This window comes from Echeneis naucrates, chromosome 2 (genome assembly GCF_900963305.1).
Source record: "Echeneis naucrates chromosome 2, fEcheNa1.1, whole genome shotgun sequence".
Classification (NCBI taxonomy): Eukaryota; Metazoa; Chordata; class Actinopteri; order Carangiformes; family Echeneidae; genus Echeneis; species Echeneis naucrates.
Window position 1 is genome coordinate 4,511,131 of NC_042512.1, and position 25,367 is coordinate 4,536,497.

The following is a 25,367-nucleotide window of genomic DNA, read 5'->3' on the forward strand; positions in this document are numbered from 1 at the left end:
AGCGGGCCGACATGAACCACGTGACCACCCCGCAGTGAGATCAGGGAGTGTCGGGACTCCTCTCTCTCTGGGACACTGGATCTGTCTGTCTGTATCCATGTCAGAAACTCTGAAACACTCTGAACCTCTTTAAAACACTGTGGATTTACTGATATGAAAGTGTCCACCGGTCCACCAACCCACCATCGATATATTGTGATGGTGTGAAGAACATGTGAGCAGGAGAGCAGCTGCTTAAGTTTATGATGTGTTCAGGTAACAGTCAAAGCTCCAAACACAACAACAGTCCTGCTTCTGTTTACCAAAAGGCTCCAAAGCCCACCCAGGGACCTGCTGTGTTTAGTTCACTTGTTGCTGTATCTCCAACAAAGAGCTAAAGTCCTGTGGAGAATGTGGGCATCGATCCCACTACCTCTCACATGCTAAGCGAGCGCTCTACCATTTGAGCTAATTCCCCAGCCTTCAGCACATGTTCTCTAAACGAACCCAAAGTGGTACCGTGATGCATATACTGATCTTTATTTGCACAGTGTGATTATATATAGTGAAAGTATCTCCAGGAGTAAAATGATTAAATCACTACCTCAATCTCAATTGACAATCTCTGTATTATATCAGAGGTCCTTTGCGGTACATATACTTATCTTTATTAGCATTTTTATCTGTACACACACACACACACAAGCACACACACCACATTTTCCAGCCCTCATGGTTCTTGGGGAATCCATACATGTGGAAACCCTTCTCGGACTGATTGGAGCATCCAAACGCTGCACTCCTACATTAAAACAAACCACTTTACCATCAACCTCAGCTGCAGTATACACATTACACTTCCATTAACAGATCCTCTGTATATACATGTACTTCAGAGTGGTGCTGTGGCTTAGCTGGTCAAAGTGTCTGTCTTGTAAACAGGAGCTCTTGGGTCTTGGGTCGTTCCCCGGTCTTTCTTTTCATCGGCCTCATCCAGCACGGTGATGAGTCTGCCTACAGACAGGAGGTGACCACTGTTGTATCACTTTTCATGTAGAGCAGCTGTGTTTTATACTGCAAGCAGCACTGAGTTTCTGACATTCAGGAATTGAAATCCCAGTCTTCCACAAGACAGGCAGAGATCTTATCCGCAAAGGGGTTTAAACAAAGAACATCCCTGGGTGGGCTTGAACCACCATCCTTTCAGATAACAGCCGAACACGCTGACCGATTGCACCACAGAGACATGTTGAGACATGTTGAGAAAATAAAAGTGATGAACTGTGGATGGCAGCCTGCTGTCGGTCTGACTGAACAACGATGCAGAAACAACAGACAAAGTCAAATGAATCAGAATTAAGAATTAAGGGTTCAATTCAGTATAACATGTCTTTTTAATCATCTGACATCACAGACCTTCTGACATCATAGATCATCTGCCATGGCAAAAGCAGTGCAAAAGTTCACTTCAAATGCACACAGGCCGGTTAGCTCAGCTTGTTAGAGCGTGGTGCTAATAACTCTTGTCCAGAAACTGCAAGTAAAAGCTGTAATACAGGAAGTGATGAGCAGGAACTCCACTGAGAGTGAAGCTCTGCTGGGGTTTGAATGCAGGATGTCCTGTTTATAAGACAGACACTTTAAGCAGCGAAGCATCAGTGCTGCCAGTTTCTCTGCAGTTTTTCTCTAAAACCACGTCTGTGTCAGTGAACGCTTGTGCTCCTCACAATTGTGTGTCACTTCCACAAAGGTTGAAAGCTGTGCTTCCTCACAACAAGAAGGTGCCCTGTCCTTTGAGTAGAAAACTATCCAGGCTGCAAAATGCTGAGTCACAGGAGCATTGCTGTGCATGGTTGTTGTGGCCGAGTGGTTAAGGCGATGGACTAGAAATCCATTGGGGTTTCCCCGCGCACTGTTCAGTTAACTGATTGGTCAGAGAGACTGTTGTGTCCTTTGAATGGAACTTCTGTAGAGGAAGTTAGATGAGGATACAGTCAGATGTTAATCTATAAAACACAAATCACCCGAGTACAAGCTCGCTGTTCATTTGTAAAAAAGTTTCCTTTTAAACAACCACAAGAAATGAAATAAGAGCAGCAGAAAAACCACCAATGGCTGATTATTGATCTCTGATCCACTAGGATGGTATGAAGTGGACGGTCAGAGTATTTTAGGATGCTCTCTGCCTTCCTCTGTGTGGATCACCATGCAAAATTTTTACTATTTAAAAATTGCTGTTTTAAGGGGACATTTTACTTCTAAATACCTCCTGATAGCCAGCAGCAGCTTCACTTGAAGCTAGAGTGCTGCCTGCTGCAATAATGCTGCCTTTAATAGAAGTTTAGGAACATTTCATGAAAGAATACATTTTGATGACAATTGGAAATGTCCGTTTATTGTTTATCACTTGTTAGGATCCCTGTTAGCTGTCACTGAAGAAGCAGCTACTCTTCTACTACAAGGACTATGATGAGGCAGTGGCCATTGATAATGCTGCCTGTCCTGCTGAATTTAGGTCACCTGCACGTTTGGCAACAGTCAGAGCTCCATACACAATAACAGTACACTGACACTGAATGTTCCTTTACATTATGAGACATGACCTTTAGCTGGAAAATGTCTCATGAAAGACACATGTGAAGTCACGCAAATTTTGAGCCTCTGTGCGATCAAATCAGGAAATCTTTGCGTACTCACGTTGATGGGCTAATTTTTCAGCAAATTTTTTGGAAAACTTTTGAGCTTTTGTGGTTGAGTAATTGTGGTTGCCTGAACACTCTGGCTTCATGTTGCTTCCCTTTGGATGGATGCAGACAAAGTTCCATGACTGTGAATAATGTAGAGAAAAGACTAACCTTCCTCTGGCAAAAGGGAAACGGCAATGGCCGGGAATCGAACCCGAGTCAACTGCTTGGAAGGCAGCTATGCTCACCACTATACCCCCATTGCATGTGAAGGTGCAAAATCACAGTCCGTTTTTCATGAAACTGGTTATGGGAACTCACATGGCTGGATTTATGACCGAACATTATCCACACTTTAAATGAATCAAAGTAAACTCATCATCCCTCAACAGAGGCCTCAGATATGTCTTTCCTTCTTTCATCCTCTGGTGGAGGCCACTAGAGGTGAAAAAATTCCAAATGCCAATTCCAAAAGAAACAATATTTCTTCCTTGCTAAGCGTCACACCATGGAACCACAAGGATGCAGCTGAGGGTCTGCTGATGGTGTCCTGAGGTGACAGCAGTTTGTAGTCTGTCATATAATACAGACTGGAGTATAACAGACTGTCACTTATTTAGTTACCTGTTTTGTCTCAGCAAGAATTTGGTTCAGGTGTCATCGGAGGAAATGACATGATGAACAGCAAACAATGTTTGTTGCAAGGATCATGTAGATCTGCATACTGTAGGGTATCATCAATATCACAGGTTGGTAACATCACGAGTGGCTAGGCCATTGCCTCAGTATGTATTTGTATCAATAAGTGAACGACACAGATGTGTTTTCAGAGACAGACTGCAGAGAAACTGGTCCGTTGGCATGATCACAGTGATCATGGCTGCTGATTGATGTGTCTGCTGGTGGGTGTGTTGATCAGTATGTGGGGAGTGTTCATTAGCCAATCAATGACCAGTGTCAGCTGGAACATGTCACACGCTGTTATGACTCTTACCAAAGTTTGTCTTCTGTGAAAAGCTGTCGGTCACCAAATTTCCATCCACTCCATTCCATTCATCAAAATGGATTCTTTCATCAAATGTTCCTAAACTTCTATTAAAGGCAGCATTATTGCAGCAGGCAGCACTCTATGGTGGAGGTCATGAGAAAAAGTGGGAGGAGTCTTTGATCTCTCTGATGTCATTAGAACCTTTGTGACATCACAGAATCTGTGTCTGAGCTGTGTCTCTTTTGTACTTTATTATAGATGACAGAAAAAAACTCCAGATAAAAAGCAGCTGTACATGCAGTGACTAGTTCTCCTGCTCAGGTATCGTCTCTCAGGGCGTCATGTGTGTCTTTGTGTCCGATGCTTCACAGCTCACAGTCCAAAGTACGGGCTGGCCTTCATGGCTCACATGTACAGATGAGTTACCTCAATGTAAGTATCATAGGTACAGTACAGCTAAAGCTGCTAAAACTGCTAAAGCTAGTACACCATGCAGGGGATGTAGCTCAGTGGTAGAGCGCATGCTTTGCATGTATGAGGCCCCGGGTTCAATCCCCGGCATCTCCATTGTTGAAAATGAAGCACATTGTCAGGAGAGCAATATAATATATATATTATATATATTTAATTATATATAATTAAAAGAAAAGAAAAATCTTCTGAAATACGTTTGTCCTTTTCTGTTTGATCCCCAACAGTGTTTATCAGACAAACGCTTTCAGCTAAGGGCTCGTTGGTCTAGGGGTATGATTCTCGCTTTGGGTGCGAGAGGTCACGGGTTCAAATCCCGGACGAGCCCTTAGTGTTGCATTGATAACGCAGTGCCTCACCGTCACGAGTCACAACTGACTGCTGTTTCTCAAGTCCAGAGACTGCAAGCAAAAGTGATGGCAGGACCGTGATTGTCTTTTGAGCTTCATTAACAGTGAACACTCTATGGTGGAGTTCATGAGAAAAAATGGGAGGAGCCTTTGATCTCTGTGATGTCATTAAACCCTTTATGACATCACAGAATCAGCATCTCCTTTGCTGGACAAGCCCAGCTGTTGCCTTGCAGTCCTCAGGAGAGCTAACCCTTATGATATGGAGCTGTGTGAGGTTGGCTGGTTGTGTTATTTGTAGTATCTTGTAAAGTGAAGCAACAGTAACTTTGTGGCTCATGCTGTGCTGCACTCTGGTGCAAAGTTTCTTCCAGGAGTAATCCACAGACTGACAGAAGGTCAGCCAGCTGCTCCAGCTGAGGCTTGAACTCACAACCGCGGCATCACTCTTCAGGTTACTGTCTTATATGTCCTGCACGCTGACCGATTGCATCACAGGAGCCTGTGGAGTGAGTCTGCCAACACACATCACAGGATACATCCAGCAACAGGAAGGTTCTGGAGCTGACCTGCTCTGGGGATCTACTTTCCTGGTGCTGTAGCTTAGCTGGTCAAAGTGCTGGTCTAGTAAACAGGTTCAAATCCCAGCAGTGCCTTGTTGTAAATGTTGGAGAAACAACATGGCTGATGTAAGTTTCCCCGTCTTGATTAGAAATTTCCGGAACTATTTGTGAAGGTGCTGCTGGCTAACAGGAGTATTATATTTTAGAAGTAAAGTATTCCCTTTTTCAGCTATTCCACTGTTATGTTTAAAATGCAAAGTACCTTTTTAACCAACATCAAAATACTGGAAACACCGTGCTGTGGCTCGCCCCGTCCGGGCGTGTGCGGTCGGGGGGAGCCGGCCTCGCCGCTGTGAGGCAGGACCCTTGCCAGTGGCTCTGTGCCACTGTGCTCTGTTTGTGTTGTCCGGTTTGTGCCCAATGGCCCTGGGGTCCTTTTGGTGGCCCCTCTGTTCCAGGCCTCGTTGGCGCAGTAGGCAGAGCGTCAGTCTCATAATCTGAAGGTTGTGAGTTCGAGCCTCACACGGGGCACAGCTCTAGTTAATAATGAGAATTTAGTGGTTGGGTCTAGAAGCTCAGTTCTTTTAACACTCTCTGGTTAACATGTTTCAATGATATCTTTGGACCGTCTATGGACCATTTCACTGCTCCGCGTGGACAAATATGTGAAGTTTTATAGCTGACCAAGAAGAGACATTTTCTTTGCTCTACAACGTAACTTTCTGAAAATAACATGTCGGTGGTTGTTTTCAGTTTAATATCTGATACGTCCCCTACCCGGGGACCATATATTAAATAGATTTTTGGAACAGGGAGATGGAATAGGGGCTTGCTCCGTCCACTCCACGCATCAACCTGGTATTGCAGTATCTCCAGGAACGGTCCACTCAAATGGATAAGCGCGTGCGCGCAAAGATGCACAGAAAGTTTGTTGGTGTTTGGTGGGAGTTTGTTGCTGTTAGACATTCATTTGGTTCCTGTTTTCTGGTCAAGTGATATTTTTATGAGCTCTCTTTGGTACCAGAGCATCCCTGTGACCTTACTGTAACCTGTGGATCTCATTTCTGCCAGACAGAGTCTGCTACATGTGAAAATATTATACCTTTATGAATGCTAAAATCTGAAAACATTCATGGAATACATAGAAAACAGTGTCACAGAGTGACAAATATTTTTAGAACTTTATAGCAAAGTATGTCACAATAAGTCGAAAATATGTTGAAAGACTGACGGCATAGGTCTCACTTTGAGCGATGATTTAGAAAATAATACTCAAATTTAATTCATTTTCACAAAACTATAATGGATCACAGTTTAGTTCTGATAAATGACTTTGATAAAGTGAGTAACTTACAGGTTTAATCCATTTTCAGTTTATACTATTTTCATGTCACGCCATGTGATGATTTTAGGCATAATCCAAATAATTGTCACATAATTGCCGATACCAATGAAAAATCTAAACACAACATGTTTCTATACAGATGAGAGTTAGTAGCGCAAAAATCAACCTTTTTTGTTCCTCTCTTATTTAAATTTTTTACAAAACCTTTTTTTTGGTATATATGTCACTGACTTTGGGTCAGTGACATATATGTCCTATATGTGTCCTCACAAATGAGTGAGGACAAAAAACAGCAAAGAAAAGTAAAAAAAAATAAAAAATGTTAGTTTACTTTTGGTCAACCAGCAAAGATCCTGCAGTCAGCTGCTTCGGTCTTTCTCTTTATAGTTGTCACAACCAAACGGTTTCTCTTCTGTATGGATCTTCATGTGTACTTTAAGGCTTTTCTTTGGTTTAAATCTTTTCCCATAAACATCACAGCTGAAGGGTTTCACTTCTGTGTGGATCTTCATGTGTCGTTTAACTCTATTCTTTAGTTTAAATTTTTTCCCACAAACATCACAACCGAAGGGTTTCTCTTCTGTATGGATCATCGTGTGTATTTTTAGTTGTACCTTCAGTTTAAATTTTTTCCCACAAACATCACAGCTGAAGGGTTTCTCTTCTGTATGGAACTTCATGTGTTTGTTAAGGGTTTCCTTTAGTTTAAATGTTTTCCCACAAACATCACAGCTGAAGGGTCTCTCTTCTGTGTGGACTGCCATGTGTGGTTTAAGCTTCTCCTTTAGGTTAAAGCTTTTCCCACAAACATCACATCTGAAGGGTTTCTCTTCTGTATGGATCGTCATGTGTCTGTTAAGGGCTGTCTTTAGTTTAAATCTTTTCCCACAAACATCACAGCTGAAGGGTCTCTCATCTGTGTGGACTGCCATATGTGCTTTAAGCATTCCCTTTAGTTGAAAGCTTTTCCCACAAACATCACAGCCGAAGGGTTTCTCTTCTGTATGGATAATCATGTGTCTTCTTAGTTGTACCTTCAGTTTAAATTTTTTCCCACAAACATCACAGCTGAAGGGTCTCACTTCTGTGTGGACTACCATGTGTTTTTTAAGGCTTCCCTTTACTTTAAATCTTTTCCCACAAATGGCACAACTGAAGGGTTTCTCTTCTGTGTGGACCTTCATGTGTGATTGAAGATAATCTCGTCGCTTATATCTTTTGCCACAAAATGAGCGGCCAAACGGTCTCTCTTCTGAGTGAACTTGCATGTGCTGTTTCTTCATGTGAGTCTTCAGACACAACTTTTTTTTAAACGTTTTCCCACACTCAGAGCAGCTGATGGGTTTTTCATTGCTGTCACATCTACTACCATTTACATCACCTTCATGTATTTTCACATCTGACTGGGCCACTCTGGTTTCATTAGAATCATTCTCACTGATTTCAGTATCAGAGGAGTCTGAGACCTCTTCCTCTGGATCTGGATCTGGTTGAAGAGGACTCTGTGGATCACAGCTCCTGGCCGGTTCATTCATCTCTTCATCCTCACTCTTCACCTGAAACGGCCTCACAGGGTTCCTGGTCTCCTCCAGTCCTGGTACCTGGTCCTCCTCCTGTTCCTGTTTAAGGACTGGACTCTCTGAATCCTCCGGATCCGGACTGGAGGTGAACTCAGTAGGAACCTCTTTTTTCACCATCAGCTGCTGAACATCTGGAGGAAACGATTCAATAATGAATCCTCTTTATTAGCTACAATATGAACACAGTTATTCCTCCAGCTGCTTCATTCTACATCTGCCAAATACAGTCCTCAGCCTTTCTCACTCATAAAAACAACCGACCCGTTTTGTGGATCAGGACTCGGGGCTGCAGCAGCTCCAGCTGGCTCCTCTGCCGGTCGATCTCCTGCCTGAAGCCCGAAGCCTCCTCCTCATATCCGGCTACCATTCTGTCCACAGCTCCTAAGATCTCCTGGGAGGCGGCGGTGAGTCTGTCGGTGACAAAACCCCGCAGGACTTCTGCTGTGGACATTTTAGCTCCTTCACTTTTCAGCTGAGGGACAAAAGACCATCAGTCCTGTTTATGTGGAACAAATATACAGATATTACCAGTATGACACACTTTATCAAAACTTTCTTAACCCCCAATTGATAAATTCATAAAACTTGTTGTCCTGTTGATTTTTTGTCCAATTTCCATCCAGGACAACCCCAAAGAGAAGCACTTATGCACAAAGACTTCATCAGTGTCTCTGATTGGAGTGATCCGAGTTAGAGCTGAAGAAAACATGGCTCCAAGACTTACTGTTGTTTTTGCCATTTAACAATGAAGGTGGAAAAAGAGAGCAATTGAATTGGCTAAGTAACATTAAGCTTTCATTTTTACCTCACTTAGGATCTTCTCCTCAAGAGTCTTTGCAGCAACTTTCCAGTTGTGTCATCGTTCCAATGGACTCCCTTTCAGGCTTTTACCTGAATTTATCTTATACCTGAATGAAACCACTCCCACAGCTGCCTGCCTACTTTGTTTGGGCGGTTTCAATGGTCTTGGTAATGGTTTGTAATGAAGAACACATTTAGTCCATCAGGAACAGACAACGATCCTCTTAAATTCATGAGGACCGTTAGCATATGATGAGAGGACTGTTAACTGCAGTGATTAGGGATCAGGGTTGTGTTGTTGCAGCTGATCTGAAGAAATCTATTTGAAATTGCAAATCATCATAATTTTTACTGAATTTCTGAGCAGGACAACCCCAAAGAAAAGCATTTATGCAGAAAGGAATAATTGTAGCTGTCTGAGTTAGAGCTTGCTGTTGTGTTTCTCAGTCAACAAGTAGCTGAGCTGTGTAGTTGTGTTGTGCTACACACCAAACATGTCCAGAAAAGACAGACTGTTCTGTGTATTTCCCTGAAGAGTTGCCAGACTGTGTTCACACCATGATTCCTGCCATCACAGTTCACCTTTTGTGTCTTACTTTTGTTATCCTTCCCAAAATTTTATTTGATGGCACAGAGGGACCCGAGGCACTAATAAAAAAAGGAGGGGGGCCTGAAAGTGTGAGTTGGTTCCCATCGTTCATATTAAAGAGCCGTTCAAGAGACTCTCTGTGATCAGCTTAGGGTTAGCTGTCATGTTTCTAAAAGCATGTCTGAGGAAAGAAAGCGTCAACAAGTGTTCAAGACTTTTGATGGTGTAGTGGTGGTCAGTCATCATTGGTGGTTCATCAAGAGACAGAGACATGCGGAACTTTTCCTGTTGCAGCCTGCTATTCCAGCTAGAGTTATCCTAAATATCTGCCTTTAAGGCCATCGTGAATGATTTCTAAATATCTTTGAAACCTGTTGATGGTGAACGCAGAGTTTGTTAAAGGAGCCTTTTCTCAAAGCTTAGCTTGCATGCCCCCATGCCAGTACAGGGGAATTAGCTCAAATGGTAGAGCGCTCGCTTAGCATGTGAGAGGTAGTGGGATCGATGCCCACATTCTCCACAAGACTTTAGCTCTTTGTTGGCGATACAGCAACAAGTGAGCTAATATTGGGTTTTCTTTATGTTTTCCTGTTAATCAGTGCTGCTGAAAAACTGCTGAAGCAGAACCAGGCTCAGGGGGGGGCGGCCATCTGCCTCGACTGGTTGGGTTGAGAGAGGGAGAAAGAGAGCTGACACTGTGCTATCAAAGCTAGCATTAACTTTTCTGTTTCCTCACCAGAGAGTGGCAGCTGGATAAACGTGTCAGGATGGCTCAGTGGTCTGAGGTGGCAGACTCAAGATCTTTTCTGCACAAATGGGCCTTGAACACGAAAGACTCATGGTTTCATTATTTCATAGATCAGTGTCACCTATCACTGCTGTGGAGTCTATAATGTGAACCACTAAAGGGAAGAAGCTGCATTGCCTGAACAGGGACTTGAACCCTGGACTCAGTCTGTAGAATCCAGAAGATTAATGACACACATTGTCCTGCTGTTATGGAATCAAATCCTACTTTAGGTTTTCTATATTATTATATTATATTATATTATATTAAACTGATAAGCACTGTTGGGGATCAAACAGAAAAGGACAAACGTATTAAAGAAGATTTTTCTTTTCTTTTAATTATATATAACCCACAGATCCAGAAGAGACTGCATGCACACCTAGCTGTGAGCAGAGTGGCGCAGCGGAAGCGTGCTGGGCCCATAACCCAGAGGTCGATGGATCGAAACCATCCTCTGCTACTCTAACACACTGGATGTCTCATCATCAGACACGAGTTTAACTTCATCAGCATTGATTATCAGAAAAACATGCAGAATGTCACTTTCTCCATTAATGTGTACAACTTTCACTGTGCTGCTTGTTGAATGCTTTTCGGGCCACCATTCTTAAAATGTGTCTTTCCGCCCCGAAAGTAACACAATCAAATTGTGAACTGGAATTGCTTACATTTCTGTCATCTTTTTTTTTTTTTTTTTTACAATTACAGTTTTTCACAATTCAATATTTAATTATAAAATGCACTTTAATTATTTTATTTGCTTCAAAAATGTCAACTGAATTGTGTGTCACTTCCACAAAGGTTGAAAGCTGTGCTTCCTCACAACAAGAAGGTGCCCTGTCCTTTGAGTAGAAAACTATCCAGGCTGGAAAATGTTGAGTCACAGGAGCATTGCTGTGCGTGGTTGTTGTGGCCAAGTGGTTAAGGTGATGGATTAGAAATCCATTGGGGTTTCCCCGCGCAGGTTCAAATCAGACAGTTTCTCTTTTCATCTGCTGCAGCAGCTCAGAGCCTCTGTGGTTAGGTTAAGGTCCAAAGAAGATGTAGATCAGTGGTAGATGTTCATCAAAAAAAAAGGCCACTCAAAGCAGAAAAACTGCTCAGGCTAAAGACCAAACCGTCTTCAGACCACATCTTCAGGTAAACATTAACATGACGAGGTGGCCGAGTGGTTAAAGCGATGGACTGCTAATCCATTGTGCTCTGCACGCGTGGGTTGGAATCCCATCCTCGTCGGTACATATTTGCCCATCAAAGTGAGTCCACAATACGCAAAGACAGCCTGATTAGATGGCACAGAGGCTCAAAATTTGCATTTCTTCACACGTGTAGCGTGGACAAATACAGGTTGTTTCCATTTTCCAAGGATGGCGTAGCAACATTTCTACATGTTGATGTCTGTTATATCTATAACATCTAACATTAGGCGCAAGGCACTGCTGGGATTTGAACGCAGGATCTCCTGTTTACAAGACAGGTGCTTTGACCAGCTAAGCCACAGCACCACTCTGAAGTACATGTATATGCAGAGTTATGATTCTTAACAATTTTTGTCACCTGTGAAAAGTGGTCACCAAATTTCCTTCTGCTACACACAAAATTAAAATGCATTTAAAATGTTCTGAGGCGGAGAACTTTTCAGTCATCAAAAATCTCACACACTACAACATTTAGTGTCCGCACACTCCCTGATGGTCTAGTGGCTAGGATTCGGCGCTCTCACCGCCGCGGCCTGGGTTTGATTCCCGGTCAGGGAAAATGTTTTTAACAGATATTGATAACGGTATCGGGGAAAAATTTCATATCGGTGCATCAGTAGTTTGAAGGTTTGAAGTCTTCTGTGTGACAGGCAGAAATACTGTCCACTATATTAACGAGGAGCAGGAAAGAGAAACATCATGTGGTGTGTGACTTCACTTCCTCTGTGGAAAAACAAACAGAGAATGAAGTTCTCTAATGTCTTGTGAATGATAGTCCAATAGTCCTCCTGGAATTCTAAAATTGCCTGTGATGTGAAGAAATGAAATGGATCAGACAGCGATCCAGAAGTCTAATAATGTGAAAATGAAAAGTTTGGTGCTTTTAGTATTTCCATAAACCTTTTGTGACTTCCCCTGCACAGTGTTGCAGTCTCATGTCTCAGTCTCAGTCTTCATCTAGCAGAGAGACAAACACTTCAGGTCCATTCAGAGAACATGGTGGGCTGGGTGACATCACGTATATGTTTGTGTTCAGTTAGTAATTTGGTAGGATGACTACACTGAGGCCATCCTGAGGCAAGGTCCATATGTCAGGATGGCCGAGTGGTCTAAGGCGCCAGACTCAAGGTTAGCTCCTTCCTGCACTAAAGGGCATTCTGGTCTCTGAATGGAGACGTGGGTTCAAATCCCACTCCTGACAAAGTCTTTTGTAAAATATGTGAACCAAACTCTTCCAAAGATGATGGTGCAAAATCATCTCAAGTGTGAATACGGTGGAAGACTGAAGATCTTCCCTCTTCAGCTAGTGCAGCTTCAGCATGGCATTGCTACTACTGTAATGATGTCATCTTCAAATACTACAGACTTTGGATAGTGAACCTCCTACCTGGTACACCCCGCAGGTGCATGATAACTTATTTATGTCACGGGGTCAATCACCATCGTCCTGAATGTGCTGTGTGTAAATAATGAGGTTCATCAAAACAAAGTCAGAACCCCATAATGTCATATGTGTGTCATTTTTGCAGTGAAGCTGTGGTAGTGTGGCCGAGTGAGTCAATCTTGAAGTATTTAATTAAATGTAAAACTGTTATAAACGGAGTGCTGCATGAGTGGCCACCATCACTTCAAGTAACCCAAATGGGAAAGATCCTTATCGACAGCATTGTTGCGCTTTGCCACATCTGAGCTAAAGATACAAATAAAATGATCTAAACCGGCTTTTATTCTGAAATGATTTTTGGCGATTTTTTGTTGGAGGATGTTTTGACTCCAAGGAGGTTTGAATCATCTCTGTGAGAATCCCACATGAAGCTGTCAGTCCCGCTGGATAGGAAGTAAGCTCCAGGAAAGTAGATCCCTCGAACTGGTTCAAACCTGAACCTTCTACTGCTGGATGTGCTCCTGTGATGTGCGTTAGCAGAAGCGTGGGATAATCGATTCTTATATGACAGTAACCTGCAGCATGATGCTGAGGTTGTGAGTTCAAGCCTCAGCTGGTTGAGCTATTTGAAGAAAGGTGGTATCTTCTTACAGTGCAAAAATTCTTTCTTTCTTTGTGGATGATGTCACAATGCTCACAGAATCAAAGTCTTCCTTTGAAGCTGCTTTGAAGAATTTCCAAAATCACATGTGATTCAGATGTAAACACAAAGGCTGCCTCACTGTCACCATTCAGAGCAGCTGTGAAGATTATTGATCATTCATTGATTATTAATGATCAGCTCAGAACCAAACAGTGTATCTGAAGCACAGGAAAGAGTTCTGCTCTCCAACACTCTGATCCCTCAGTTACCATCGAGTGCACACTGTTAATGAAGCTCAGGTAGACACAGGTAGATGAATAGTCCTACATTAAAACCGTGGATGGATTTCCCCAACAAGCCTTTTGATAGCAGCTGTAGAAGGTGCTGTGTTCAGGTGACGGTCTCCTCTGGAATTGAGGGTTCAAATACCACTCCTGACAGTCTGTGCTGTTACCCAGCTTCTTTGTCTGAGGGCCTTCTGGGAAAGATCTTTGTTGTGCTTTAAGTCCCATCTGTCCTCATTCAACTGTTTCCTCAACTAACTGTTAATAGAAACTAACATCTGACTGACAGTTATATTTGGTTGTGTGAAAGTCCAACCTCTGTTCGGGACAGAAGATAAGAAGATAAATGTGGAAGTTTTCCAAATATCAGGGCTCTTTCTGGCAGAGATCCTGGGGGAGCTCTGTCACTTACAGCCCAGCGCTGCCTTACTTTACCTGTGACCTTAATAAATGTTTCAACTGTGAACTGAAGATTTCTCCAACTCATTGTTGGGCTTCCAAGAAAATATTTATTGCCCAACGTGGGGCCTGCTAGTGGTAGGTCCATTGTTGTAAAGGAATTTCCCATAACGGGAGTCGAACCCGGGGCGCCTGGGTGAAAACCAGGAATCCTGACCGCTAGACCATATGGGAGATGCCACCATGCTAGCATGCTGTATTTAACACATGGTAGTGTAGGTGGATGATAACATCATATTAGGGCGTTTTGACAATGACCTGTATTTTAAATGAAATAAAGCCATTTTCTCTGACTGGGAATTGAACCCTGGCTGAAGTGGTCCAAGCATTCTAATGTTCATGCAGCCATTTTTGTGGACGATCCAATGAACCCTGTAGATCTCAGGCTGATGGTTGAAAGAGGAGGGAGAATATTGGAAATGTAGGTTAAAAAAAAACCTGTTTGAATATCACTCAGGTACTACCTTCGATGCCGAAACCCGGGATTGAACCAGGGACCTTTAGATCTTCAGTCTAACGCTCTCCCAACTGAGCTATTTCGGCTGGATGGCTCCCTCTCTGCTGGATGTTCTGTGACAGTTCTGCTTGTTTTTGCCCATTAACACTGCTCTTTAACCCTCCTGTCATTGTCACCCCCCGCCCCCCCTTCCAAACCTTGGTTGGAATTTCAATTAAAACAATCACAAGTTGTAAATTGAATCTAACGTCTTCTTAGACGTTAGATGACTTCAATTACAGAATCTATTGATTCACTCCAATGTGTTTCTCTTTGGTTCTGGTCCTGGTTGGAATTTGGACAAAAAAGACGAGGAATACCAATCCCTCTTTTCTTTGAATCAGCTTTTACCTGCAGAATCTGGACAAGAGGAACAGTGTTTTAGTGGTTGGTGCTGGTTGGTACAAATATACTAATATAATATATATATATTAGTAAATGGCAGAGAGAGAGATGACCTGCATAAAGAGACTGGAACCTGAATACAGTTCCTTGGTCACCATATCACATACATCTTCACTGAAATAATGACACCTGTGTCACCTGTGAGAAAGCTCAAAGCTGTGTCCAAAGGTTTGGAGGAGTGAATGGCAGAAAGATGTCTTTGAAGCCATTTGGACACACAAGCAGTCAGCGTGCAGCATTCAACCTCACAATATTTCATGTGGTTGTGGTTGAAAGATGAGGCAGAATATTGGAAATGTAGGTCAAAACAAGGTCCACCTCTGATGCTGAAACCCGGGATCAAACCAGGGACCTTTAGATCTTCAGTCTAACATCAGTTTTAGATTTAATGAAACAATTCAATGTTGCACTCATTCATGCACTATGCAATGTTGAAAAGGCACATAAAATGGTGTTAAAATTGTGTTATTTGTAGTATCTTGTAAAGTGAAGCAACAGTAACTTTGTGGCTCATGCTGTGCTGCGGAGAAGGGAAATTGGTGTTTTAGCTGTTGCAGGAGCTCAGAAGCTGTCTGGTTAGCTAAAGCTGCTAAAACTGCTAAAGCTACCACATCACACGTAGCTCAGGGGTAGCGTGCATGCTTTGCATGTATGAGGCCCTGGGTTCAATCCCCGGCATCTCCAGTGTTGATAATGAAGCACGTTGTCAGGAGAGACATGTCACAGGCTCCAGTGGAGCGGTAATTGAGCGATCAGAGTGTTGGAGAGCAGAACTCTTTCCTGTGCTTCAGATACACTGTTTGGTTCTGAGTTCATCATTAATAATCAACAAATGAACGAACAATAATCTTCTCAGCTGTTCTGAATGGTGACAGTGAGGCAGTTTACATCTGAATCACATGTGATTTTGGAAATTCTTCAAAGATTTTTCTTTTCTTTCAATTAACAGAAACAATGTCACAACAAATAACAACAAATAACAACAGGCGCTTTGACAAACTAAGCCACAGCACCACACTGCTGTACAGTGATGTATTTTGTCCAACGCTCTCCCAGCTGAGCTATTTCGGCTGGCTGACCACATTAATGCAGGATGTTCTGTTCACCATCTACTTCTCCAAAGTCCCACAGTGAAGGCTTCAAATGCACATCTCTCACAGTGTTATCATGCCAAGAGAAAGAACTGACTGATTCTGACAACTGGACCATGGCCCAGTGACCACGTGGCCTAACGGACTAATTGCCAACATCCAACATATGTAAAAGTTGTCATGTTCACCTCACACACTATGTAATTACACTTGGATGAATTAAACTTTTATTTTTTTACTTTAACAGTAAGTGAAAACACGAAGAACAAATGTGCATGTGGAGACGTCCTCTTCCTCACTTCAAGTTTGTACTCGCTCAGCCACACTACCACATCATTCTGCCAGCTTCACTGCATGACAATGACATACATATGACATTATGGGCAACGTGAAGACACAAGAAATCTGGGTGTCCCCTGCCAAACCTACATGTTTTCATACACAAGCACGAACTCTGGTTGACTGTGATGTTTCTCATTTCAGCCCACCTGGTGTTGGTATCGTCTTTCACTGGCTTCTATAACTTTTGTTCACAGGGAGACAAAAAATGCCCGAATTAGCTGATTAGTTTTCATTGACAAGAAACAAACTGGCAGTGGTGGGATTCGAACCCACGCCTCCGAAGAGACTGGAGCCTTAATCCAGCGCCTTGGACCGCTCGGCCACACTACCCTGTGAACAAAGTTCGAACCCACTACAAACTGGCAGTGGTGGGATTCGAACCCACGCCTTTGAAGAGACTCGCACCTAAATCCAGTGTCTTCGAATCCCATATGGTCTAGCGATCAGGATTCCTGGTTTTCACCCAGGCGGCCCGGGTTCGACTCCCGGTATGGGAATTTGCTTTACAACAATGGACCAATGAACGTCTACCACTGATCTACATCCTCTTTGGGTTCGAATCACACTTCTGACAGAAATGTCTTTTCTTTCACCTCTACTGCTGTTAGGTGTGTTTGGGGACAAAGTTGTTTTATGTATATAATATGTATTACATAACAACTAATTACACTTGGATGAATTAAAATTTGATTTTTTTACTTTAACAGTAAGTGAAAACACGAAGAACAAGTGTGCATGTGGAGACGTCCTCTTCCTCTGTGTCCTGGACACTAAAAAGCAGATGAAGCAAAATAGGTGAGAACAGATGATGTTCAGTTGTTGAAATTTCTTTATTTGGACAATATGCTTTGATCATAATCATGGACCAGCAAAGATGGTGACAGATAGAACATCATGTTATGTCAGCACCACAAAAGTAGTACAAAGAAGTACCAAGATATACAGAGGATCTGAAAATATTGCAAAGTGGCTGACCATCATGACTCCTACCAAAGTTTGTCTCCTGTGAAAAGCAGTCAATCACCAATATCCCTTCTCCTCAGCACAGCATGAGCCACAAAACTACCATTGCTCTTGCTTCAGTTGCCAAGATACTGCAACTAACAACCAGACAGCAAACCTCACACAGCTCCACAGTGTAACAGTTAGCACCCATATTGACTGGAAGGCAACAGATGGGCTCATCCGGGATTTGAACGCCGGACCTCTCGCACCCGCAGCGAGAATCTTCCCCCTAGACCAACGAGCCATGTGGGCTGCAGAGCTCATGACAAATAAGTGGGAGGAGTCTTTGATCCCTTTGATGTCAGAACCTTTGTGACATCACAGAATCAGCATCTCCTTTGATGGTTACTGATGGAACATTTGTGGCATTGTAACGTCACTGGAGATCAAAGGCATTTCCTGCCTTTCATTGATGCCCCACGCGACACAGATGGATACGTCACACTCTCACGTTCGCTTCAAATGAATGAGTGCATGCAGTTTCTGTAGTGTAGTGACCATCATGACTCTTACCAAAGTTTGTCTCCTGTTAAAAAAGGGCAGTCACCACATTTCAATCTGCCCACCAGCAGCGTACAACAGACTAAAGCCAGCTGCATACCGCCGAGGATGGGATTCGAACCCACGTGCGCAGAGCACAATGGATTAGCAGTCCATCGCCTTAACCACATAAATGCATCACTGCCTTAGCAAAGGATGGTTTCCATCATCCACCTCTGGGTTTTCAAGAAATGAAATATGACAAGAACAGACAATAAACTGACAACAGGACATTAAAATGGGCCACACTCAGACCCCACATGGCCCAAAGGATAAATGACATTCTCCATGTTTTCCTGGAGATCACTGCTGCTGAAAAACTGCTGACATTTTCCAGCTAATGTCATGTCTTATAATGGAAAGGAACATTCAGTGTGTGCTCATGTTCATCTTTCTGTGTTCTCCCCTTGACATGTGGGTTCAAATCCCACTTCTGACAGAAGCTGCTTTACTTTCACCTCTACTGCTGTAAGGTGCATTTTGTGCTTTCCATGTGTGAGTCCTACAACATCTAACATTAGCAGCAAGGCACTGCTGGGATTTGAACCCAGGATGTCCTGTTTGCAGGTGCTTTGACCAGCTAAGCCACAGCACCACGTACATGCACTGCAGCTGCAGCTGTTTAAACCTATTTACACCTCTAAACTTTTTAAACCTCAGCGAGTTTCATGTTGGTTCAAACTGATAAGTTTAGATATTTTACTCGAGCAGTCATGGTTGGTCGATGTATGCTGGATAAGAGCAAGTGGATTAAACACAGCACGTCTCTCAGTGGGCTCCAAAAGACCACTGAGCCATCCTGACATGTGTGTCCAGCTGCCAGTCTCTGATGAGGAAACAGAGAAGTTAACGTTAGCTTTGATAGGACAGTGTCAGCTACACAGTGCGTTGCAGTTGGCTGTGTATGAGGCAGCTGAGCTGCAGACCAGTCAGGGAGGAAGAAGGCAAGTTGGCAGAGGCAGTGTTCTGCTGGGTAACTTTGGATCTGAAGAAACTGCTTATCGCCCAACGTGGGGCTCAAACCCACAACCCTGAGATTAAGAATTTCATGCTCTACTGACTGAGCTGGCCGGGCTGCTGGAACTGCAGAGTGTTACATGTATTTCAAGTGTGAACAAGACAAGACCATGATTGTCTTTGGAGCTTCATTAACATTGTGCACTCCATGGTGGAGGTCATGACAAGAAATGGGCAGAGTCTTTGATCTCATAAATATGTATGTGTATTGTCAGTAACTTGTTTGAGTGATTAAGCATCACGATACGATTCATTATAAATGCTGGAGATGCCGGGGATTGAACCCAGGGCCTCATACATGCGAAGCATGCGCTCTACCACTGAGCTACATCCCCTGGATGGCTTCTAACATACTGTGACAGGTGAAGGTTCATTCTGATGGAATGAACTGTTTCTACACAAGCTGCATGAATGTGACACAGAGCTCATGTTTAAAGTATTTTTCTTCAGTACTGTTATTGTGTATGGAGCTCTGACTGTTGCCAAAAGTGCAGGTGACGTAAATTCAGCAGGACAGGCAGCATTATCAATGGCCACTGCCTCATAGCTTGTCCTGTCCTTGTAGCAGAAGAGTAGCTGCTGCCTCAGTGACAGCTAACAGGGATCCTAACAAGTGATAAACAATAAACAGACATTTCCAATTGTCATCAAAATGTATTCTTTTATCAAATGTTCCTAAACTTCTATTAAAGGCAGCATTATTGCAGCAGGCAGCACTCTATGGTGGAGGTCATGAGAAAAAGTGGGAGGAGTCTTTGTGATTGATTGTGATTGACCCCGTGACATAAATAAGTTATCATGCACCTGCGGGGTGTACCAGGTAGGAGGTTCACTATCCAAAGTCTGTAGTATTTGAAGATGACATCATTACAATAGTAGCAATGCCATGCTGAAGCTGCACTAGCTGAAGAGGGAAGATCTTCAGTCTTCCACCGTATTCACACTAGAGATGATTTTGCACCATCATCTTTGGAAGAGTTTGGTTCACATATTTTACAAAAGACTTTGTCAGGAGTGGGATTTGAACCCACGTCTCCATTCAGAGACCAGAATGCCCTTTAGTGCAGGAAGGAGCTAACCTTGCGTCTGGCGCCTTAGACCACTCGGCCATCCTGACATATGGAAGTAGCAGGCACTCTCTGATGAGGAAACTGGCTGAAACTGCCCAGATGTGTTTGGAGTGACCCCCTAGTTCAGTCTCTGGCATCTCCGACGTCGATAATGAAGCACAGGAAGTGCTTCCTGTGTTTCCTCTCTCCCTCCCTCACTCAAAAGAGTGTTAGACAAGATAACACTCTGATCTCTCAAGTATCCCCTCAGCGTAGTCATCCTACCAAATTACTAACTGAACACAAACATATACGTGATGACAAAACAACAGCCATTGAATGCCACTTAAAACCAAAAATCTCCGAGTGTTTTGCCCCACCCCCATTTTTTAAACATCACTTCAAAACATCATAATGAAGTTACAGCAAAGCCCTGAACAAATACAGCAGGTCTAGACCAAACTCTTTATGAAATTATTTTGACTATTATTTTGAGAGCAGGAGGAGGGGATATACAATACATTAAGTTGAAGAGTCTGGGGTTCATAACGTCAAATGATAATGATATGATAAAGTCAACAGGTGTCTGCAACGATAAAGTCAAATGAATCAGATCCAGAATGAAGGGTTCTTTTTTACCGTCTGACATCACAGACCTGCTGACATGGCAAAAGCAGTGCAAAAGTTTGCTGCAAATCGCAGTGGAAAAAAAAAAAAAAAAAAAGAAAAAATTCACTGCAAATGCATCGCAACATGCAGTGCAAAACCAACACCACACTGCAAAATGCAGTGAAAAGGTGAGGGGAAAGAAATTATACCACACTGCAAATGCACTGCAAGCGTGCTGTAAATTTGTCTGACATATGAGCTACCTTTTTAAAAAATATCTGAATTCCAGTAAGGCTGACTGCACATCTGAAGGCTCTGTGTTAAAATTCTGTTGGGATCAGTGCTGGTGCTCTCAAAGTTTGTAGGTCTACAAGGCCTCATGGTGACAGTTTAATTTGGTTAATGAACTTAATGAACAGCGTTAGAAGAAGACTCTGAGTCTGACTACAAGTTTTTCTCCAGGTTGTCTCTGAAACCATGTGTGTGTCAATGAATACTTGTGCTCCTCACAGTTGTGTGTCATTTTCTCAAGGTTTTGAAGTATTGATGAGTTAGTTACATCTAACCCAGCTACGTTAGACAGGTATCTGAGGAGCTCAGTCATCTGGGAGAGTCTCTGAGTAGAAAAGCTGCTCCTTTCTGATGCAGGCTGGGGGGCTCACAGTGGGCGGAGTCTGCAAACTGTAGTGAAAGTGCACATCGTTCTGCAGCTCTCAACAGCAGATGCTGCAGTGAGCCCCGTCCCAAAGCCCTCACCTGTTCAGTCTATTTATGAAACATTTCAGAAGTCTCAGTCTGACCCCTGTGGTTCATACTTTACAGTATGTTTTCAGTCAGACCTGCTGATCTGCAGTGATGGGCTGTGTGTGTTTATGGGGGGTGTAGCTCAGTGGTAGAGCATTTGACTGCAGATCAAGAGGTCCCCCAGTTCAAATCTGGGTGCCCCCTGCCAAACACTACATGTTTACATGTGCAAGCACAAGCTCATAACCCAGAGGTCGATGGATCAAAACCATCCTCTGCTATTCTAACTCACTGAACGTCTCTTCATTTAGCTGGAAAATGTCAGGAGTTTTTCAGCAGCACTGATTAACAGGAAAACATGCAGAATGTCATTTATCTCTTCCTCCAGTAATGTGTACAGTTGTCACTGTGCTGCTCCTGACTCAGTGATGCTGTTGGATGCTTATAGGGCCGCTGTTCTTAAAGTGTGGGCTCCACCCCACTGGTGGGGAATAGAGACATGACAGGTGGGGCGTGACAAACTGGAGGAAATGTTCTCATCCTCTTACATGAGTCCTAACAGCAGCACTCAGCTCTGTCATACCTTAATGCCTTGCAGATTAGATTCTCAAACATGCTGTGTCTCTCCCCAAATGGGAAACTTGGTCCATGGAAACAACAAACCATTGTTGGTAGGATTTGAACCTGCATGGGGAAACCCCAATGGACTTCTAGTCCATCACCTTAACCACTCGGCCACAACAACACAGAGACTCTGAGCAGGCCCACCTGGTCTTAGACCCAGACCCAGACCCAGACCTAAATCCAAACCCAGGAGACAGAGGTTGAGTGAGTCAGTGAGGAAGAAGCTGCTCGTTCTCCTTCAACAGTTTGATCTGAGGAAAAGTCACTTCCTCTTTTCAGGAATCAACTTCTACCATCTGTCCACTAGATGGAGATAACTGAGCATCAACTTAAAAATCCTCCGGTCTTCCATGTGTGAACTATAATACCAGTGAATTAAACAAAACACGTCCCTGGGTGGGCTCGAACCACCATCCTTTCAGTTAACAGCCAAACGCGCTGACCGATTGCGCCACAGAGACATGACGAGCAGTTCTTGTTACAGCCTGCTGTAACAGGAACTGGTCCCACAATAAGAAGGTCGGTTGAATCTCAAACTGTCAGCCGTTTTTCTGATTGATATGAGTTCCAGCCAATGATGTTAATGATAAGAGACGGCTTGAAATCATTATTTACACACAGCACATTCAGGACATTAATGTTTATTTTATGCTAAAGAAAATCCTTTATTATTTGTCTCAGTGGACTTGGCTCATCATATTTTGCTGACTAACTGGTATTGGAGTTGTGTAGAAAAAACAGAAAGATCTGACAACAGCTTTGAAAGCAGATACAGTCCATCCAGATAACCTTTGAATTAACCTTAAACAGGTTTCAAGGATATTTCGAGAATGTTCAAGATGGATCTAAAGTCTGATGTTTAGGATAATTCTACCAAGAACAGCAGGCTGCAACATGGACAGACCAAAGTGAGGTGAATGTGAACTCTGTGGTGGAGGCCATGAGAAAAAATGAGTCTTTGATGTCATGGTGGCATTACAGAATCTTTTTTTTTTTTTTGCTTCAACAAGATACCAACTTTCTTCCAAAAGCTCTAGCAGCTGCTCCAGATGAGGCTTGAACTCACAACCTCGGCATCACTCTGCAGGTTACTGTCATATCTAAAGCCTGTGGGTCCCTGTGGGAGAAATGGACAGCAGTTGTTGGACTAAAGAAAACTCAGCTGTTACTGAATCCGCTAAGCACCAGCAGCTCCCTTTGATAGCTCAGTTGGTAGAGCGGAGGGCTGTAGAGGCTTACAGCTGGAATCCTTATGTCGCTGGTTCAACTCCGGCTCGAAGGAGGTCTTTCTTTTCGTCGGCCTCATCCAGCACAGTGATGAGTCTGACTTCAGACAGGAGGTGACCACAGTTGCATCACTTTTCTCCAAACCTACCTGGGTCTGAAAAGGCTGACTGTGATGTTTCTCATTTCAGCCCAGCTGGTGTTGGTATCGTCTGTCACTGTAACTTTTGTTCACAGGGAGATGAAAAGTGCTTGACTTAGTGGATTAGTTTTCATTTACAAGAAAAAAAAATGGCAGTGGTGTGATTCGAACCCACGCCTCCGAAGAGACTGGAGCCTTAATCCAATGCCTTGGACCGCTCGGCCACACTACCACTGGGTGTCTAAATTCGTGCTGGATGTTCACCAGTTCAAATAGTTCCAGTTTTGTTGTCGCTTCTGTCGGCAGAACTCAAAGGTAACTGGCAGGACCACGTTTGTCTTTTGAGCTTCATTAACAGAGTGAACTCTACTGTGGAGGTCATGACAAAAAAGTGGGGAGTCTTTGATCTCTGTGATGTCATTAGAACCTTTGTGACATCACAGAATCAGCATCTCCTTTGATGGTTACTGATGGAACAGGAAAAGGTCAGATCCTGATATAATCTTGTGAATCCACAAGTATGCCTTTCTTTGTTTGTGTACCAACAGCCTGAGCTCTGGTTCTGACTTTGTTTTGATGAACCTCATTATTTACACACAGCACATTCAGGACATTAATGTGACAGTTTATTATATGCTAAAGATGGTCAGCCACATATGTTGGGGGTATTTTCAGATCCAAAATACATCCCTGTACATCAGAGTGGTGCTGTGGCTTAGTTGGTCAAAGCGCCTGTCTAGTAAACAGGAGATCCTGGGTTCAGTGTCTCATTGATAAAGTTTAAGGTTGTTGAGTTAAATTCATATAAGTTTCATTAAAAGGACACAGCACTCTCTCTGACCAGTCACTTAACTGCACAGTCTTCATGTCTCCCAGCAGTTCCTTGTTGCTAAAGTCAGATGTTGTAGAAAAAAGTACTTCTGGAAAAGAAATAAACACTTGAAATATGTCACTGTGTGTAATGATGTCATAAAATATATATTATTTTTACTTTCTGAATGGAATAAAATGAAATAAATCAAATTATATTATTTCAGTGTAATCATATGTGCCTGAAATGTCTTTCTTTAGTCTGTCGTTTTTCCTGAACCACAGAGGCTCTGAGCTGCTGCAGCTGGTGAAAAGACAAACTGTTTCATGAAGCCTCCTCTCTGCTCAGGGGTGAATCACTGTTTTGGGTGTATCCAGGCAGAGCTGACTGCTGCTTTTCATGGAGAGCAGCAGAGTTTTACATTCCAGAAAATTGAACCCAGGCCTCCCGCCTGGCAGGTGAGAATTCTACAGATGAAGCACCAATGATGACTGACCACCACTACACCATCAAAAGCTTTCAACACTTGTTGACGCTTTGTTTCCTCAGACATGCTTTTAGAAACATGACAGCTAACCCTAAGCTGATCACAGAGAGTCTCTTTAACGGCTCTTTAATATGAACGATGGGAACCAAGTCACACTTTCAGGCCCCCCTTCTTTTTTTATTAGTGCCTCGTGTCACTCTGTGCCATCAAATAAAATTTTGGAAAGGATAACAAAAATAAGACACAAAAGGTGAACTGTGATGGCAGGAATCATGGTGTGAACACAGTCTGGCAACTCTTCAGGGAAATACACAAGAACAGTCTGTCTTTTCTGGACATGTTTGGTGTTTCTAACACAACACAACTACACAGCTCAGCTACTTGTTGACTGACAAACACAACAGCAAGCTCTAACTCAGACAGCTACAATTATTCCTTTCTACATAAATGCTTTTCTTTGGGGTTGTCCTGCTCAGAAATTCAGTAAAAATTATGATGATTTGCAATTTTAAATAGATTTCTTCAGATCAGCTACAACAACACAACCCTAATCTCTAATCACTGCAGTTAGCTGTCCTCTCACCATATGCTAATGGTCCTCATGAATTTAAGAGGACCGTTGTCTGTTCCTGATGGACTAAATGTGTTCTTCATTACAAACCATTACCAAGA

The 25,367-nt window shown here is 43.0% G+C and overlaps 18 non-coding genes and 1 pseudogene across 18 annotated transcripts; 11 read left to right on the forward strand and 8 right to left on the reverse strand.

Annotated features, from left to right (window-relative positions):
- Window positions 1-384: 384 nt before the first annotated feature.
- Window positions 385-457, reverse strand: trnaa-agc (transfer RNA alanine (anticodon AGC)). Its single transcript has one exon. It is a non-coding gene; the product is annotated as a tRNA-Ala (tRNA).
- A 3,689-nt stretch (window positions 458-4,146) lies between these two features.
- Window positions 4,147-4,218, forward strand: trnaa-ugc (transfer RNA alanine (anticodon UGC)). Its single transcript has one exon. It is a non-coding gene; the product is annotated as a tRNA-Ala (tRNA).
- A 160-nt stretch (window positions 4,219-4,378) lies between these two features.
- On the forward strand, window positions 4,379-4,450 carry trnap-ugg (transfer RNA proline (anticodon UGG)). The gene has a single exon. It is a non-coding gene; the product is annotated as a tRNA-Pro (tRNA).
- Window positions 4,451-5,749: 1,299 nt separating this feature from the next.
- On the forward strand, window positions 5,750-5,927 carry LOC115058254 (uncharacterized; annotated as a pseudogene).
- A 3,870-nt stretch (window positions 5,928-9,797) lies between these two features.
- On the forward strand, window positions 9,798-9,870 carry trnaa-agc (transfer RNA alanine (anticodon AGC)). The gene has a single exon. It is a non-coding gene; the product is annotated as a tRNA-Ala (tRNA).
- Window positions 9,871-10,528: 658 nt separating this feature from the next.
- trnam-cau (transfer RNA methionine (anticodon CAU)) lies at window positions 10,529-10,600 on the forward strand. The gene has a single exon. It is a non-coding gene; the product is annotated as a tRNA-Met (tRNA).
- A 694-nt stretch (window positions 10,601-11,294) lies between these two features.
- On the forward strand, window positions 11,295-11,376 carry trnas-gcu (transfer RNA serine (anticodon GCU)). The gene has a single exon. It is a non-coding gene; the product is annotated as a tRNA-Ser (tRNA).
- Window positions 11,377-11,571: 195 nt separating this feature from the next.
- Window positions 11,572-11,645, reverse strand: trnat-ugu (transfer RNA threonine (anticodon UGU)). The gene has a single exon. It is a non-coding gene; the product is annotated as a tRNA-Thr (tRNA).
- A 180-nt stretch (window positions 11,646-11,825) lies between these two features.
- trnae-cuc (transfer RNA glutamic acid (anticodon CUC)) lies at window positions 11,826-11,897 on the forward strand. Its single transcript has one exon. It is a non-coding gene; the product is annotated as a tRNA-Glu (tRNA).
- Window positions 11,898-12,429: 532 nt separating this feature from the next.
- trnal-caa (transfer RNA leucine (anticodon CAA)) lies at window positions 12,430-12,540 on the forward strand. Its single transcript has 2 exons — window positions 12,430-12,467; window positions 12,495-12,540. It is a non-coding gene; the product is annotated as a tRNA-Leu (tRNA).
- A 1,671-nt stretch (window positions 12,541-14,211) lies between these two features.
- trnae-uuc (transfer RNA glutamic acid (anticodon UUC)) lies at window positions 14,212-14,283 on the reverse strand. Its single transcript has one exon. It is a non-coding gene; the product is annotated as a tRNA-Glu (tRNA).
- Window positions 14,284-14,579: 296 nt separating this feature from the next.
- Window positions 14,580-14,652, reverse strand: trnaf-gaa (transfer RNA phenylalanine (anticodon GAA)). The gene has a single exon. It is a non-coding gene; the product is annotated as a tRNA-Phe (tRNA).
- A 2,039-nt stretch (window positions 14,653-16,691) lies between these two features.
- trnal-aag (transfer RNA leucine (anticodon AAG)) lies at window positions 16,692-16,773 on the reverse strand. Its single transcript has one exon. It is a non-coding gene; the product is annotated as a tRNA-Leu (tRNA).
- A 95-nt stretch (window positions 16,774-16,868) lies between these two features.
- Window positions 16,869-16,940, forward strand: trnae-uuc (transfer RNA glutamic acid (anticodon UUC)). The gene has a single exon. It is a non-coding gene; the product is annotated as a tRNA-Glu (tRNA).
- Window positions 16,941-19,268: 2,328 nt separating this feature from the next.
- trnaa-cgc (transfer RNA alanine (anticodon CGC)) lies at window positions 19,269-19,340 on the reverse strand. Its single transcript has one exon. It is a non-coding gene; the product is annotated as a tRNA-Ala (tRNA).
- Window positions 19,341-21,538: 2,198 nt separating this feature from the next.
- On the forward strand, window positions 21,539-21,611 carry trnac-gca (transfer RNA cysteine (anticodon GCA)). The gene has a single exon. It is a non-coding gene; the product is annotated as a tRNA-Cys (tRNA).
- Window positions 21,612-22,418: 807 nt separating this feature from the next.
- On the reverse strand, window positions 22,419-22,492 carry trnan-guu (transfer RNA asparagine (anticodon GUU)). The gene has a single exon. It is a non-coding gene; the product is annotated as a tRNA-Asn (tRNA).
- Window positions 22,493-23,225: 733 nt separating this feature from the next.
- trnay-gua (transfer RNA tyrosine (anticodon GUA)) lies at window positions 23,226-23,313 on the forward strand. Its single transcript is given in 2 exon segments — window positions 23,226-23,262; window positions 23,278-23,313. It is a non-coding gene; the product is annotated as a tRNA-Tyr (tRNA).
- Window positions 23,314-23,547: 234 nt separating this feature from the next.
- Window positions 23,548-23,629, reverse strand: trnal-aag (transfer RNA leucine (anticodon AAG)). Its single transcript has one exon. It is a non-coding gene; the product is annotated as a tRNA-Leu (tRNA).
- Between the last annotated feature and the right edge of the window lie 1,738 nt (window positions 23,630-25,367).